Raw genomic sequence first — 5,476 nt, forward strand, 5'->3', positions numbered from 1 at the left:
ATTTCTGAATGATGGAGAAAGTTGCTCTGTGAGCACAGCTGTACACAGTATAGAATAAACATGGTAGAAGAAGTGTTTGGGGTTTTTGTTTTGTTTCATCTTTTTCCCAATCCCTAAAATGCCAGCTACTATCCACTGTTTGAATAGTAAAGTTAATATAAAAAGCTAGACAGTGGTGTAACCAGATGTGAAAATATTTAACTTTTTGCTCTGTATTTTTTGTATATTAAAGAAAGTGGACTCCAAAAAATTTTTTTCTAGCATACCATATCCTCTTTAGGTAGCAATGTATTATATAAACCTTAACCAAATCTTATGATAAATACACTATAGTCATGACTGTGCTTGTGCTACATCTCATCCTTGTGCTAGCCTTTTACTCTGGTATTTTATTCTGATACATTAGGACCAATCAGCAATCTCAAAATGCTCAACAGTATGTGGCTTCTCTTTCTTTTCTTTCCTTCTTTCTTTCCTTCTTCTTTCTTCCTTTCCTTCCTTCCTCCCTTCCTTCCTTTCCTCCTTCCTTCCTTTCCTCCATTCTTTTCCTTTTCTTTCTTCCTTTCTTTCTTTTGTTCTTTCTTTCTTTCTCTCCCTTTCTTCCTTCCTCCTTTCCTCTCCCCTCCCCTCCCCTCTTTCTTCCAAAAAATCCTGTTTATGTCATTAGGGTGGTGCTTTATAAACTTCAATCAATTACAGAAATCACCAGGGGCCCTTGTTAAAATGCAGCTTCTGGGGCGCCTGGGTGGCGCAGTCGGTTAAGCGTCCGACTTCAGCCAGGTCACGATCTCGCGGTCCGTGAGTTTGAGCCCCGCGTCGGGCTCTGGGCTGCTGGCTCGGAGCCTGGAGCCTGTTTCCGATTCTGTGTCTCCCTCTCTCTCTGCCCCTCCCCTGTTCATGCTCTGTCTCTCTCTGTCCCAAAAATAAATAAACGTTGAAAAAAAAAATTAAAAAAAAAAAAAAATGCAGCTTCTGATTTCAGTAGGTCTGAAATCCTGGTGATGCTAAATTTCTGCATTTCTAGTAAACTCCCAAGCAGTGTTGCTGGTCTATGGACCATACTTTGAGTAGCAAGCACTAGTTCTTAAAAATCCTTTATATCGGGGCACCTGGGTGGCGCTGTCGGTTAAGCGTCCGACTTCAGCCAGGTCACGATCTCGAGGTTCAGGAGTTCCAGCCCGGCGTCAGGCTCTGGGCTGATGGCTCAGAGCCTGGAGCCTGTTTCCGATTCTGTGTCTCCCTTTCTCTCTGCCCCTCCCCCATTCATGCTCTGTTTCTTTCTGTCCCAAAAATAAAAAATAAACGTTGAAAAAAAATTTTTAAAAATCCTTTATATCATGATGACTATAGTTAACAATACTGTATTATACACTTGAAAGTTGTTATAAGAGTAGAGCTTTAATGTTCCCACTATAACAACAAAATGGTAATTATGCAAGGTAAAGGATATGTTAACTAACATTTTGGTAGCTATGTCACAATATATGCATGTATCAAGTCATTACATTGTATACCTTAAACTTACATAATGTTACACATCAATTTTATCTCAATAAAACCAGAAGAATTTTTTAAAAACTCTTACAATGCTTCAATTCTAAGCATTTCTTTCAATAGCTAGACATAGCTGGGGAGGCAAGAAATACAAGAGGAGTCTGCCTGCTTCTATTTGCTGACCACCCAATAATTATGGTTAACAATTCCTGAAGACTCTCTTTTTTGCCAAGCATTGTGCAGTTTGCACTGAATTCATTATTTCATTTAGGCTTTACAATGACCCTGTGAAGTAGGAATTATTATTTCTGTTTTACAGATGAGAAAACTGAGGTTTGGAGAAGCTGAATAACTTGTTCAAGGTCACATCAACTAGCTAATCCATGACAGAGATAGGAACTGAACACAAACACTCTAGCTTACAGTCTAAACTCTTCACATTCACTGTCCTACTCTTTCTTACTGTATTTACTGAGCAAAAACATAACCACATTTGGTTCTAAGGCAGTAGATTAATCTGTTATTCATTTGGTGTCATTACAACTGGAAATCCTTAAGAGCTCTCTCCCAACTATTGGGAAAGGGTGAGATATAGGCGATTTATAGAAGTACTCCCTACTTGGCCTCAGGGCATGTCTGCTAGTTAAATTGCCAGACCTCTAAGTAGCTCACTACCCACTAGCCATCATCTATTCTTTTTCCCCTACTCCTGTCTCTATACTTGCCACCATGGACCTTCCACTGTCTCTGAATTTCTTCCCTTGGCTCCATGATGAGCGTTGAAGACCAGCTCTGGCCACTTCCCAGACCACACTCCCAGACCCATCCAGGCAAATTTTACCCTCCCCCACCAATCAAGAGGGAAAGTTCAGACACTGAGCCAGCTGTAAGCCACAAAACTGAATTCAGGCTTATTAATTTGCAGGCAGGAAAGGCTTTAACAAATCAGGGAGCATTTTGCTTAAGTGACCTCATCTCCCATTTGTACCCTTAATGGAGAAACTGAAATTGTCAAATCAGTGGAATATGTTGCCTCCTTTTGCACACAAATAATTTATTTTAAGACTTTTCATGCCTTCAGGGTTCTCTTTTCTGGGTCACAAATGATAAAGCGCACAAAATTTTATTCATTTCTATCATGGTCCTGGAGATGTTAAAAATCACATTCTGCTTTTAATAGCTTCTCTATCAATACAGGTAGTAACCTCTTAACCAGCCTCTTGTCTCTAACTATTATTCCTGCCAGTCTGTCTTAACTGTGGAACAATTCACTTGTGTGAGTTCTCATTTATTAAGTGCAGACTATAGCTAAGTGCTTTGCAGAATGTATACAGCATTAGCACTTTGTGGGTTTCATTGTGGTTTTGTATATTGATGACAATAATATGTGTTACATTCACGTAGTTCTTTTTATTTTTCAAAGGGCTTTTTGTGTTCCTTATCTCATTTTATCCAAAACTACCTTGCAGGAAAAGTAGAATAAATATTATTCTATTTTATAAATAAAAAAAAAAACTCGAGTATCATAGAGGTTAAGTGATTTGTTCTGGGTTACACAAGTTTTGTCAGTGTGAGTTTGGAACTGGGGGTTCCCTAACTCACTGCACACTTTTTTTTTAGTACAGAAAAATGAAAAACAAAACAAAACTTGCACCAATCACCAACAATAAATGTTATTTTTTCATGGAAGGAGGGAATAGTATTTCTGGCCTGTTGGTTCACAAAGGAGATAGAATTTTATCTCACTCTTGAAAGATAGCTGAAATGTTAATGACCATTAGGAGAAGGAATTGGTATAAGCAATAGTGTGGGTATATGATCATCTATGGATATGCAAGTTGAGTTTATGAGGCATTGGGTACAAAAATATGACTAGTGCAGGAGACTTAAGTAGGAACGTTAGTAAGAAGTAAGTGGAGATCAGGGGCACCTGGGTGGCTCTGGTGGCTAAGTGTCCAACTCTTGATCTCAGATCAGGTCTTGATCTCAAGGTCTTGATCTCAGGATCATGAGTTCAAGCTCCACGTTAGACTCCACATTGGACATGAAGCCTACTTAAAAACAAACAAAAAAAGTAAGCGGAGATCAGATGGTAAAGAGTCTTGAATATCAGCCTAAGGAATTTAAGACTATTCATATTTGCATAGTTGATACTAACATATAAGTGGTACATAGCTTTTTAAGTCAATCCATTAATCTCAACAAGAACCACTAGGCTTAACGCTGGGCCAATTACCAAAGGTGTTTGGCCTTGTGATCTTTCCACCTGAGGTCCTACCCCATTATCAAACACCCCTTGCCCAACTTTGATCTGAATCACCATATTTGTACACATGCACTGCAAGGTTAAGGTCACAGGTCTCAATGCTTGACCATTTTTTTGTTGACAAGTATTTGCAAGAAGTCTATCATGGTAATACTTCAAGTAACTGAAATCCATTTCACTAGTTACATCAATTGGCCATTATTTTTTCATTGCAATCAAGCAATTGAACTTAAATATTAAGGAAATGCAGAACAATAATAGTATACTTTATGTAGTCATATGTTTCTTTAAAAAAAGAAAAAGCCCTGGATTCTATATACTGTGGGACTCATTACATTTGGCCCAGGTCCAGCATCTTGTTACCTATCTCCATCCTTGGTGATGAGAATCCCAGTCAAGAAAAAAAAAAACAGTGGGATTCTGTAGAAATTCCTTGGTGACAGAATACTGAATTCTGTTCCCTAGAGCCTACTGACAACATCAGAATTTCTCTACTTGACACTGTTAGCATTTTGGGCCTAATAATTCTTTGTTGGGGCTGGGTTGAGTGGCTGTTCTGTGCATGAGAGGATGTATAGCAGCATCCATGGTCTCTACCTACTTGATGCCACTAGTTGTGAAACCCAAAAATGTCTCCAGATAGTTCCAAATACCCACTGGTTGGCAAATCGCCCCTGGCTGAGAAGCACTTGACCACAACACAAAAAACTCAGAAGGATTTAACAATAGGTTTGAAAAAAAAAAAAAAAAGTAAGAAAATAAATGAACTAGCCTCTCTATTTCCCTAAGCTTCCCAGTGCATCAAGATTTTGCTATATAATCTCATTTGCCCAGGTAAAACTATCCAAACCAATAATGAGAAGGGGAAAAAAGAAAAAGGATGACAGAAAATAAATCCCAGCTATGAACCAGTTAACTAACATTCCACATGAAGTTATAGACAATTTCCCCCAAGAAATTAAATTCCTTTACAAAAGTACCCTGAGGACTTTAACACAAATCACTCTTCTTACTTGAGACTATTTATCATTTTTTAGAGCTTATAAATTATACACACCAGCAGCAATTTTATATACCAACAACCACAATAATCCAGACACAAAACAGAGCAGTTGAAGGGTACACTCTAACAAAGAGAGAAAGAGATGGAGGGAGGGGGCAAGAAAGGAACCAACTGTGCTCTCCTTTAGAGCTCTCCTCTCAGGGACATCGCTTTTCCTTTCTGTCCTCACTGTCTTAATAGATTTCATCTTCCTTTAAAAGACAAGTCACAATCTGTCCCTGAAGACAGCCGTTATCATTAAAACGCTCCGCTGGGGGCAGAGGGGCAACATTACTCAGTGTGAGACAGGACATGTGAGAGGATGTGTGACACTTTTCCTTCAGGGCCAGCATTTTGGAGAATGGAAGGACTAAGACAGGACTCCCAGAGGTCAACCCTTCCATCCTCTGCTTGAGGCTGCCACCTAAGCCATTTAAGAAGGAAAGGAGTCAACTCCCTCCATTTACATTTCCAGAGTAGAGTTGTTTTCTCATTTCACACAATTAAAAAGACTGAAGATAGATCCCAGAGCAATAACGTTCCTCTCCCAGTTATATCCTGTGCTCCCCTTAGTGCTCCTGACCTGAACATCACTTAAAACAATCAAGAATCAGATGCTAGATATTCATCTGTGCAGCACACAGAATATATCACTCCTGCCCTCCTGTGTTTGG

Source organism: Prionailurus bengalensis, chromosome D3 (genome assembly GCF_016509475.1).
Source record: "Prionailurus bengalensis isolate Pbe53 chromosome D3, Fcat_Pben_1.1_paternal_pri, whole genome shotgun sequence".
In the NCBI taxonomy this organism is placed as follows: Eukaryota; Metazoa; Chordata; class Mammalia; order Carnivora; family Felidae; genus Prionailurus; species Prionailurus bengalensis.